Source organism: Corvus moneduloides, chromosome 10, assembly GCF_009650955.1.
Source record: "Corvus moneduloides isolate bCorMon1 chromosome 10, bCorMon1.pri, whole genome shotgun sequence".
In the NCBI taxonomy this organism is placed as follows: domain Eukaryota; kingdom Metazoa; phylum Chordata; class Aves; order Passeriformes; family Corvidae; genus Corvus; species Corvus moneduloides.
The window spans coordinates 22,445,298-22,457,608 of record NC_045485.1 but is presented as its reverse complement, the minus strand read 5'-3'; the positions used below and the strand labels follow the sequence as shown (position 1 = coordinate 22,457,608).

Below are 12,311 nucleotides of genomic sequence, written 5' to 3'. Positions count from 1 at the left end.
CCCTGGCCGTGCCCAAGGCTGGGCTGGACAGAGCTTTGAGCACCCTGGTCTAGTGAAATGCGTCCCTGCCCGTGGCACAGGAGTTGGAACAAGATGCTCTTTACAACCCAAGCATCCCGCGGTTCCCGGAACCCGCTCCCGTCCCGGCGGCGCTCCCTGAGCGGGGCTCTGCGGCTCGGGCGCGGCCGCTCCCCGGGGTGGCCCCTCACGGCCGGGGCCGGGCGCGCTCCGCTTTACGGCTGCTGAAAACCGCCCTGGGCGGGCCGGGCCGGGCCGTGCGGCGCCGGGCACCGCGCAGGGCAGCGCAGGTAACGCCGGCTCGGGCGGGCGAGGGGCGGGCGGGACCCCCGGGCTCATCACCGCGGCGCTGCGGAGCCCTGCTGGCAGCGCGGGGGCGAACTCAGTCAGCTCCGTGCGTGTTTTTTTTTTTTTTTCCTAAAAGTAACTCAGAACTCAGTGAAATAGAGGGATCCGCAGCTGCTCCCCGCTGGTCGCTCCCGGGACCGCGGTGGCTCCTCTGGGGGCTCCGGGCTGGAGCTGGGTTTGGGGAAGGACAGGTAAATCTGCCGTACGGATGGTCCCGCACGGTGAGCTCCCGCTGTCCTTCCATCCCTGGTTCCCACTTGCCGCGTTGAGCAGCTCCGTGTTCTGCTCTTCGCTTTCTGTTCGCTGAGAAACGGGACGCGAGCGTGGTCTCGCTTGCGTTTAGAAACTGAACCGTGTGTTAGCGCCTTAAAGCTTTTAAATACTGAAACAGAACCTCCAAAACGCAGGGGTCTGTGTGACGTGTTGAAAGCATGCTGCGAGCCATGAGCGCAGGGAGCAGGGTGACAGGACGCGCTCCCCTCCGCGATTTGGGGTGTGCTCAGGGTACCAGAAAAGCACCCGGGTAATTTCGCAAGTTTCCGTCTAGGACAACATTGTCATTGTCGTCCTCCTGTGTGATCCCCAGTGTCTTGGTTTCTCCATCCATACTTCTTGACTTCAGCAGGTATTCATCTCCTGTAACTGAGATAGCCTCAAAATTGTAATTAGAACAAACTCCGTAACGAGTGTGGAGTTGACACTTGCAAAACAGCACTGAAGCATCTCGCTGAGTTCAGCTGAAGCCTGCAGCATTGTTGCTGAGTCATCAGGACAGAAATATTCGGGGAAGAAATAAAGAATTTAGATTTTTAACCCTGATATGAACAGCCTGTTTTATGTTGGTTTATTTATTACTTGGTACATATTTCTGGCATTTACAGGCAAATTTATTTGTTCAGTGGTTAGCATATGGAAAGCATTAGATGACTGAAACTGTAACGATGCCAGTCCTGTGTATCAAGCAATACTGTATGTATTTTTAGAATTTTAATCTAAAGAGGTCTTATATGAGTCCCAGTACATCCATAATGCAGCATTTATCTCTGCTATCATCAAAATACTGAAGAGTGTCTTCTGAATTTTGGTCATGGATCACATCTCTAGTAGACGTTTTAACTGTATGATAATCTACTATAAAGTTAATCACCTGAAACAAGCCAAAGAATGATCTTTTGTAGCTTACCTTTGGCAGTTGGGTTTTTTTTCAGCTCGAGTTTTTTAATTAAAAACTCTAGAGCTATACATCCAACGTTTTATTGAAAAAAAAAAAAAATCCCACAGAAACACTTTTTTCCAAGTTTCATCAGATTTTTCTTGGTTTTAGTGTCTATTTAAACTTAGCAGGGCTTTTTTTCACGTCCTTAAAATTATAAGAGTTTGACATTGCTAAAGATGTTGGCTGAAACGAGGCTAACAGGTAGCGTTGCTCGTTAATGAAGCAATTCTTTCATTTGTGCTAATGCAAAGCTGCTTTGTTGGCGTTGAAGAGTTGGGTCCAGGTCGTTTATCTGAAGCAGAAAAAAGGCTTAAATGGGAAAAAAGTCAGAATTGTTTAAGTTAGTAGAAAGATGCTTGTGGTTCACGTGCATGTCACAAGCTGCAGATTTTTTTGGTAGCAGCTCCCATAGTCATGCTGCATCATATGACTTCCCGCTCTGTTAATCTTCATAGCTGAAGTCTTTGCTTGTCACTGCTGTGGTACATACCTGCATTAAATTTTTCCCCTTTTTAAATAACCTCAGGGTATGAATACAAACTAGACAAAAATAGACCTTCAAAGTGCTTTATCTCCCTCTTAATAAACAGATTGATTTCAGAAGTGTAGTTTTTTTTGTGATTCGCATGTAATCCTCCAGGGAACGTGTGCTGTAGATCTTCATTATGGTAATTGTCAAATCGACATTTCTAAATCCTCAGACTTTTTCAGTGGCTCTGGAGCTTCTGCTCTAAACATATTTCTGGTGGCCAGGCCAGCATTCCTGCAGTACAAAATCACTTAAACACTGTTTGGGCAGTGTGATGCTTTTTCTTTTATTTTTCTTCTTTTCCAGCCCTCTCCTCCCCTGTGACGTTTGCTTTGGTGTTCAAGCACATGTATTATGAATATATTTATAAATTAGTTCATTAGGATGTTCATGCAATGTAATATGAGGAAGTCGTTGATAGATGGCTCTAAATTAAAACTCAGTAGAACTGGGATCCTGTTTTGCATTTTTGTGCAGATCATGCTTTGGTTTGCAATTAATCCAACTATGAAATAGGCATTATCTCCAGCTGTGTGATACAGAGCAGATGCTGATGTGGAAATTGCCTCCATTAAGTAACTCAGTGTTCTGACTGAGAAAGGATTTTGTAGCCAGGTGTGGTCAGTCTCTTCTGAGTAACGAGCAAAAGGACAAGAGGAAACTGCTTGCACCTAGAGGGGTTTAGATTGGATATTGGAATAAAGTTCTTCTCAGAGAAAGGCTGTTAAGCACTGGAACAGTCTGCCCTGGAGAGTGGTGGAGTTCCTATCCCTGGAGGGATTTTAAAGGTGTGTAAATGTGACACTTGCAGACACAGCTTAGTGCTGGGCTTGACAGTGCTGGGTTAATGGTTGGACTCAATGCTCTTAGAAGCCTTTTTCAACCTAGGAGGTTCTGTGATTCTGTCATCAGCTGAAAACAATGCAGTCTGTTCTCAAAGACTTAGCAACATGTGCATTAAAGCACTTTGTTCCTCCTCAGGTGTGCATCTGTTGGGTCTGTCAGTTGAGTGTGCCTGGTTAAAGCTGCTGTGCAGGGAAACAGGAAAGGTCACTGTTCATGCTCCAGTACCTGTATAGTCCCAAAAAAGCTATAATCAAGTACACCTGTCACAGCCCAGGCCAAGTGCAGAAGAGCAGTTGTTTTCTTTCAGCCATTTTCTTGCCATGGGCTCTGTTGGTCAGTTGGGATCTAGCGGGGAAAAAAAAATATCAAGACCTGTGTATCTGAAAACATAGTCAAGAAGTAATGAAATGAAGGTTTAGGAGTGCTGTTTTTTCTGGTTTCTTGCAGTTTCTTGTGGATACCTGAAGCACAGAATAGGTACGGGAACTGAATAAAAGTGAGAATATGCAATTATTTATTTTTGATCTGTTATTTGTGTTGAAAATCGATGATATGACACTACTGACATTGATTGTTGACCTCAGTAGGCCTTGACTTTGAATTCAGACTGGTTAACTCTAAACTCTCTACACTACTAAGTACAGCATTCCACCTTTGTACAGAGCCAAAGGATTCAGCAATCACACAGTTGTTCTGGGCTTTCTGCTTGAAAATCAAAGGGATGTGTCTCCCAAACATATATAGGGAGGGGGGTATATGCAATGGTCATCTGGGAAGTTGAATTGGTAGAAATGTTGGGTCTGTCCTTTAGTTTTCTCTACATTGCTTGTTGTAGCTTCTCAGTTAACTGTTTTCCATGTAAATACAGATTAATTTGAGAGAACTTGAGGAAAAGCTGCAGTATGACCCAGTCTATATATGACTGGGCAGGAAATGTACCACATCACTGCGTTTGGCACTGAGATCACTCCAAGAACCCTCTGTCAAGTTTGGGTGTTCGTACTTCAAGGAGGATGTTAAAGTCAAAGAAACTTCAGAGAAGAACTGTAAGAATGAATAAGAGTTGAAAATAGCTCCTGAGGGAGAAATTCCAAGAGCTCAATATGTTAAATATTATCAAAGAAAAAGGAGGGGAGGGACTTGATTGCAGCATTTAAGTGTGTGCATTGTGAACAGAAATTCTGTGATGAAGCAGAAAATGATGGGATATCAAGATCCTGTGGCTAAAATATGAGCCAGACACATTTGCAGTAGAAATAAGAAATGCATCTTCAGCAGTGAGGGTAATTTATTGCACATTATGGTAGGATATTCATCAAAGGAAAACTTCAATTCAAATATGGTATTTTTCCTTTAACATGTACCTAAGTAAAACTTAATTGAGGGCATGTGTCCGTGTGCTATACAAGTCATAGCAGATGATCAAAGTATTTTTTCTGTATCTAAATACATGCATCTACGTAAAAAGATAATAATAAAATATAGTTAGTCCAGGAGACTGTTGAAATTAGAACATAACTGATACATAACTCAAGACTTTTAAATGTCTAAAATGCCTGGAAACAATGAATCACAGAATAGTTAGGGTTGGAAGGGATGTCTGGAAATTGTATGGTCTAACCCCCAAAACAAAGAACTCTAAAAAAAGAATTTGTTTTAATCGTACTGAAGATTGAAAAGTTGGGTTGATGAGTAATTCTTTAGCAATGCAAAGATGTTATTACACTCAATTTCTGCATTAGGAGATCTTGGCCATTTTAAATACTGAATTAATATGCCAGTTGCTAAGATTCCTTACAAGTTTTCATGAAAGTACTGTGGAAATTAAGGTGGTTGAAGTCCAGAATCTGAAAGAAAGGTGAAATTAAAAAAAAACCTAAATAATTCTCACTGTCATTAAGTTACTTTCATAGAAGAGAGCACTTGGGCTGCTGCAGAAAACTGCTGAGTACAACAGGGTGGTAACAGAACATACTCTGTGTGTGTGGGAATTATTGGAGGGTTTGCAAGGAGGGATTTGTAGATCCTGCAGAGATTTGGGGGAAATCTGTGTTATAATGCATTATCTCCTGTGGTGAAGAGCCAGCAGGAATGTTCTGAGGTTTTTCGTGTGCTCAGTTTTACATGCCTTTAGTAGTCAATTCTTTTAGGTCTTAGGCTTGGTGGAATTGTAGGCAGCTGTGCTGGTTTTGCTGGGGATACAGTTAATTTTCTTCCTAGTAGCTGGCATGGGGCTGTGTTTTGGACTTGTGCTGGAAATGGTGTTGATAATAAAGGGATGTTTTGCTTATCACTAAATAGTGCTTGCACAGAGCCAAGGCCTTTTCTGCTCCTCAGCCCTCCAGGGAGGGAGCTGGGGGCGCACAAGGAGTTGGAAGGGACAGAGCTGGGATAGCTGATCCCAATGACCCAGGGAATATTCCAGACTAAATGGTGGTGTGCTCAGCATACAGCTGAGGAAGCAGAAGGAAAGGAGGGACATTGGGAGTAATGGCACTTATTTTTCCCAAGTCATTGTTAGGTGTGATGGATCCAGGCTTGCCTGAGGTTGGCTGAACACCTGCCTGCCCATGGGAAGTGGGGAATGAATTGTGTGTTTGGTTTTGTTTGCATGCACAACTTTTACTTCACCTGTTAAACTGGCTTTATCTCAGCCCACTGGTTTTCTCACTTTTCTGATTCTCTTCCCCTTCTCACTGTGGGGGCATGGCTGTGTGGGGCCAGGTTGCTGGATTGAACCCCCTTGTTGGGGAGTTAAACCATGACAGCAGCATGAGGAGAAATAAAAGAATGGTACATCAAAATAGCAAACCCTCCCTTTGAAACAGTTTGACAGGATGAGCAGAAGTCAAGCTGAAGCACAAGTCAAATAAGATATGCCTGTGTTGTATAAACTCTTCAGCTTTTTGGAGAACATGTCAGGAATCAGCCTTCAATATGATGAGAGATCATCAAAATAAATTGAAAAGACCAAGCTAAGTGCACATCACTCAGTGAAACCAGTCTTTTTGCTTAAATCCCTGAGGACACTGAAGCAATGACCAGGGGATTGATTAGGGAGCATGGTTTGGTGAACCAAATCATGTATATGATGAGGACCAGCTGGTTGTAAAACTGCTACAAATTAGAGCAGGAAAAGTCTGCAGCTGGAAGGATTTTTGAGAGTCTGAAGGTGATTGTGCTGCTTGTCTCAAGGGATAATGTGCAAGTATCCAGAAAGTTTTGTGATACATGCTGAAGAGAAAGCTGGATATTTGTTGTATTGATCAATGTAAGTGTTGGAGATGGCTGAAAAAGTGGAGGTTTTGGGGCTCAGTCCACAAATTCTAAGCAACTTACTTTGATTGCACACTTCCTTATGAATATTTAATGGCTTAGAAACTGCTGGATGATGGGTGATTCCAAATGCTGCAATTACAGAAAAACCTGCAGCAGGGAGTGTGCCGGATAGAGATGTTTGACCATGCATTGTTTTTCTCCTTACTAGTAGCAGAAAGTAATTCATAGGTGAATTCATGCTTTCCTTCAGGACTGTTTTTATTTTTTAAGTTACTATTTTGTCTTAAGTTTTTATATTTAGGCATTTATTTTTATGTTCTAAGTAGTTCTATAAAGGTTATACCTTTTCTAGTTTTTATTTCCATTCATGTTAGAGATTGCCTAAATTTGTTTCAAGCTTTGTCTTTGCAATGGTGGTAAAAATTTAACTTTCATAAAACATAAGATTTTTTTTTTCTTCTTTCTTTATGCACTGACTTAAGCTGTTATTAAATGGCATATAAGGTGTCATGGGCCAAGTTTGTGGTTTAAAAAGATTAACTTTGGTAAAACTGTAATGAGAAGTATCTCTGTAAAGTGATGGGTGAGAAATTTTTAAAAAAAACTAATTAGTTGCAAAAAACCATGTGTATACTGACAATTTCCAAGTAGACTTGGGTGTATTTATCTACCCATTACAGTTCTTATTTTACGGATGAATATGCAAAGTGCTATTCAGAATTATTTGGCCATATGTTCCTGTTTTTATGGAACTTCATTTTGCGGGCTCTTTATATAAATAAAGTTATCTCTCCATGATGGAATGCACTAAGAGGAAGAGAAAAGAGTGTTGTTTCAAATGTTATACCTTTTGCAAAAGAGCAGATGGTGTTTGTATGCGGGGCTTCGAGGAAGTTTTACACTTTGAAACTACTGCTTTATTCCATTTTGTCTGAGAGAAATTAGTGTTTTTAGTTCTTGTGGAGCATCCCAGGTTGTGTCACTCCTGATGTCGTCGTGTTCTAAGGCTAGCAGAGATGGGGAGTTAGACTTTTGTATAATGGGGATGGTTCCCAAGTGCAGGCAAGAGTTACTTGCTTAAAGTTTATTTTGTGCAGTACTTCGGCAAGACAGGCCCGAGGTGATGCTGAATGATCTCAAGTTTCTGCGTCTTTCTTCGTGCCTTGTGTTAAGACTTGACTCTTCCGCTCTTCAGACTTCCATGGGTCACCACAGCTTCGGGAAGCAGATGGGGAACAGTCTCCTGGTGACACCAGTCAGCTCCTTCAGCACCTTTGGACAGCTCACCAACATCACAGTTGGTTCTCTGCAGTCAATTTGACATGGTTCATGGGCACTAAATTTCATACAAAATCCCCTGGGAAAAACAGTAGGCAGATGATTAATTTTTCTATTTGTCTTTTAATATGAAATTTGAAATTCACTGGTCATGCCAATTGTGAGAGAAAATGGATTTGTTAGTAAAGTCTCAGAGGAACTTTTAGGTGGGTGCTGCAGGCTACATTGACACATTAAGTTATTAAAACTGGCTTTTTACAAGTGTGTTCCAAGACATTTACATCTATGAATCACAGACATCACGCTGGGTGAGACTAAAGGCAGGGATTTACATTGTTTTGCTGTCCACATTAGTTAATTGTTTTTCACTATTCCCTTGCTTAGTTTGTTGGGGGTTTTTATGACAATATTTGGGCATGTTAAAAAGTGTATTTTCCTCGTGGTGATTTGCTGCAAATAACTTTGCTTTAGTACTGTTTTGGTAGGAACAAATCCGTATGAACTCTGGCACAGAAATAATTCCTTGCATGAATATTTGAAATATAATTAGAGAGCAGCAAAAAATACTGAAGTGCTGTAGATACACACCTGGTATCTACAACAAATAAAGTATTATGTTGGGGACTTACAGAATTTTATAATCTTCCTGTTGATACTGCAGTTGTTGTGGGAACCACTGCAAAGTATTTGCTGTCTGAAGGAACTCCCCCTGAGGAGGAAACTGGAACCTTGGAGGTCACCTGTGTATAAAAATGGAATGTCCTGTGCCTCTGGCTCTAGCCTCTGTCTGAGGCTGGACTATGGAAGCCTAATAAAATATTGGTGGATTTACTCATTTAGAGGTCTCTGACAGTACCTGTGGAAGAAAATAATGGCTTGATCAGGCTGGTACTTCCTTTAACTGTTAAAGGAGGCAGTTGTGCCCTCATCTCCATTCTGGAGCCATGCATTAAAGGGGAAAACCAGAGAAGATAGTTACATGATGACAGAAATATGCCTCTGGAATTTTTATTTCGGTAGCGAGATGTTGCATTACTGCATATTTTTACTGTATCAAATGAGAATAAAGCCTATCCAGTATTATTTATATAAGTGCTTCCACAAGAGAGGCAGATGCTGGAGTACTCTAAGAAGCCTGGTTTTGTTTTCAGGACAAAGTGTTGGCCCAGGGCTGATGTGTGAGCATATGCTCAACATGCTCCACCAGTGGTTATTCAGTCTCTCTCAGTTGCAGACAAGTATGCAGAAGTATCCAGTGTTCTCCCGGGACGGAATGAGAGCAAATGCAAAGATATTTTTAAGTCAAATTGAATTCTTGTTTTCATGTATTAGATGCTTGCTGAATGTCTTCTGTCTGAAAAACAGATACAACATGGGCAAATATGTCTGGCACAAGCCAGATGGTTTGATTGTTGTGTTTGTTGAAAGAGTAGAAAAAATACATCTAGTGAGCAGAGAGGCTGTGGAGAACGTGGTGCTTCCAGGGAAAAATAAAAATTACTTTTCTATCCTGATCAATTACTAGACTATGCAGTTTTAATAAAGAGCTTTTCTTGATTGCCAAGTTGTGGCTTCTTTTCACTTGCTTCATCCACCTACTTGTAATGCTTTGAAAAGGACTATTTTGGGACATGTTCTCTTGCTTTCATCCTTAGTCAAAAAGGGGTTTTTTTTTCTTCATGCTTTCTAACAGCTGTTTTTTATAAAGTGTGGATATATACTCATTTCCCCTGTGGTCTAGCTGACTTTTCTGCACTGTTAATACTGCACCATAGCAAAAAGTGATTCTGCATACACACTTCATTCTTGGTGTGTTTTTTATGCCAGCAGTTAAGTGTAGATTGTGAAGTTGAGTGGGTGATTAACTTTGAAGGTGTAAATTCACTGACTTGCGTGTGTGTTTTACATGAGTTTCAGTATCTAACCAGTTCAGTATCAGAACCAGAAATTCCCAGGAGCAAAAAATATTCCTGGAATGTGTGTTCCAAGGTGGGATACGTCTGTGGCACAAGTGTGGAGTGTTGTTTGTTGGGGTTTTTTTGGTAAAGTTATTGTTTTGCTGTTCCTTTTTGATTGTGAAATGGAGCATTCTGCTGTTATATTCTTTTGATAATGTACAGATGGTGCTTGCACATAAGAATTATCATTGTACTTCTGAGTGCAGGGAACTGAAATGAAATACACGATTTCATATATGTAGCAGTTATATACTGATCTATGTAGACAATAAAGAGTTTTTTTTATGTAAGTACAGTCTTGATCAGATAGGCTTGTGGCCTCTGAGTTTGTAAATAGTTTCCAGAAAGTTTGTAGAGAATATTTATAGGAATTTTTCTGAGTGCCTGTCCTAAGAAGGATCTGAGGTGTATTACAGGAAGTGTGCATTTCTTTGGAAATAGCAAGTTTGAAGAATTATGGACTTGTTTCAAGTTATGTGCAAGTAACCTGAGATGGTCTCCCTTTTGAAATAGGTTTATTTTTCTCTTACACACTCTGTGATTGAAATGTGCTTGTTTTCTAGCTGCTGAGAGATCAGGGCTTGGTGGAGTTGTCTGTGTTGTGTGTCAGAGCACAGGGATTGACAGGCTTTGGAAGGGTGGGGTGAAATTCTCTGGTGTTGTCCAGCCTTTCTTCCAGTAAAAGACTTGTGTTCCAATACTTGAAAGGAATGGAAAAAGCATTAGTAAATCTCAAATTTTAGTTGAATTGTTGTAAGTAAAATACTTGCTCTTGATGCTACTTCCTAATGCAGAATTTTTTGTTCACTGTTTTTTGTTCATCCAAGTGTAGATGAGAGACTTGAAAAAACTTAATCTTGTGAGAAACAGAAGAGTATGTTTTTGAAAAACAGTACTGATGTATAAGGACTACTTTCTGCTCTTTGTTTTTCTTATTTGTTTTTTTCCTTTGTAGAATAAAATATCTTTCTACATCTATAATCTCTTTTTAAGTGGCAAAGCCCAAGTAATTTTTTCCTTTTTCTAGCAGATACTTTGTGTGATTCAGTTTTGAAGTCAAATTCCTTCTGTGTTTAATGGAGACATTTCTTTTTCTTTGTTTTGGTTGAAAGGAGTTAAGTAATGACACTTCCTGGAAAGATGAGATAGAACTGTTACTAAAAAAAAAAGAGAGGGAAAGATTTTCTTGCCCTTTAGTGCATATTATTTTTAAGTACAGGTTCAAAAGTCTGAATATCACTGCTGTCCTGAGAAGGCATAAAAGTGTCAGTGTAAGACATACATCAAAGTAATTTGGTTTTTCAGAATTGAAATATATGTGATTTAAAGGGAAACTGTCAAGATACTTAGATCTTTAAAACTACTTTAGTGGGAATTTGATTTTTATTCTGTTAGAGGCTTGCGTTTACACTGTTGGTTCTAGAATAAATTAACTAAAAGCTGTTGAAAAACTTCAAGGATTATTATTACAATGCTCTGTAGGGAATATTAATCCATTTATTGTTTATCTCTTGCCCTGGAGGAATTCCATCTAGAAACTTTTATTCAATTACCTTGTGCAATGTGAAGTATTCTTACCTGTTACGTGAATGTACCTCTGTTTAAATGATTGACGGCTGATTGACACAAAGTTATAGTGGTTTGTGAGGAAAAGTGGAAAAAGAACAGAATTGTCTTTGAAACTGTATAGAGGAAATTGCCTTGCAGTGATATTAGATGTGCCTCACAAACTGCCTTAAAATGCACACTGACCTTTTTTCTGAACTGGAGTGGGAACTTGGGTAGGTATTTCTCAAATAAAAAGCAATCTGGAAATGGATTAAACCTGAATAATTATTCACTGATGGAAATCTAGATATAGGAGTCTCCTAGGGACATTCTGTATGCATCCAGAAGTTCCTGAATGTACAGAAGCAATATAAATATTACCTCAGTCTTTCCTGGTAATCTTTTCTCAATCTGGGCTTTTCTTTAAAACTTAATTTCTGATAGTCTGTAGGTACTGACTGTAACACGCAGGGCAGTGTGTGTGATTTCAGTTTCAGAACAATTTTTTTTTTTAACCCTGGCATACTAATCAGATTCTGCAGAGCTCTCTGCTGTCTTTTGTTAGTTATTGTAGCTAATTAAAAATTGAAAGGAAGGGCCAGTGAAAAATAATTTAATCAGGAGTACTTTGTGCAGCTCAGTATTGAGTGTGGCTTATCAGGGCTTCATAGTAAGAACACTAGTATGAAGTAGAGGGATTCAGTGTTTATCTAAGATTCTGTTAAGAGGAGAGATTTCTAGATCTTTTCCAGGGGACATTTTTGGAGACTCTTAGCATTTTTGTAGTACTTGTGTTTTTTATGTTCTCACTTTGCTGTCAGGTGGACTGGGAAACAGGTTAGACTTGAAGAAAATAAGTATTCACAGCCTAAAATATGCAAGATTTTGCAATCGATGCAGTGAAGTTACATGATTTGTTGGAAAAATTGTGGTTTTTTTTTTTTTTTCTAAGATTCCCCTTCCTTTAAGGAATTCTAGATTAATATTGGATTACTGTTAAAAATTTTTATTTTTTTTTTACCCTGCTCCTGAAATAAATTCCTTAATTTGAAAAAATTGTTTTCATTAATAACTTAGTGTCTTTCTAGGCAATATTTATTCCTCCTCCCCAGGAACTAATCTTTGTTTCTTTTATTTTGTCTTTTTCTGACATTGTTTTAAGCTCCATTTTCCAGGGTGGGGATGTGTGGGTCTATTAGGCAAAATAAAAGACTTTACCTGGAGCATGTACTGATCCAGAATGAACCTGAGGTATCTGAGGTGCTTGGCTTTTGCAGTGACTGCTTTAATC

At 39.9% G+C, this 12,311-nt stretch overlaps 1 protein-coding gene across 4 annotated transcripts in view; it reads left to right on the top strand.

Annotated features, from left to right (window-relative positions):
* The first annotated feature begins 222 nt into the window (after positions 1 to 222).
* The window catches only part of NAALADL2 (N-acetylated alpha-linked acidic dipeptidase like 2), a 423,086-nt gene continuing 410,997 nt past the window's right edge, over positions 223 to 12,311 (top strand). For all 4 annotated transcript variants that reach the window (XM_032119479.1, XM_032119480.1, XM_032119477.1 and 1 more), the window contains exon 1: positions 223 to 308. The gene's annotated coding sequence lies outside the window, so the exon portion shown is untranslated. The remainder of the gene's footprint in view (positions 309 to 12,311) is intronic.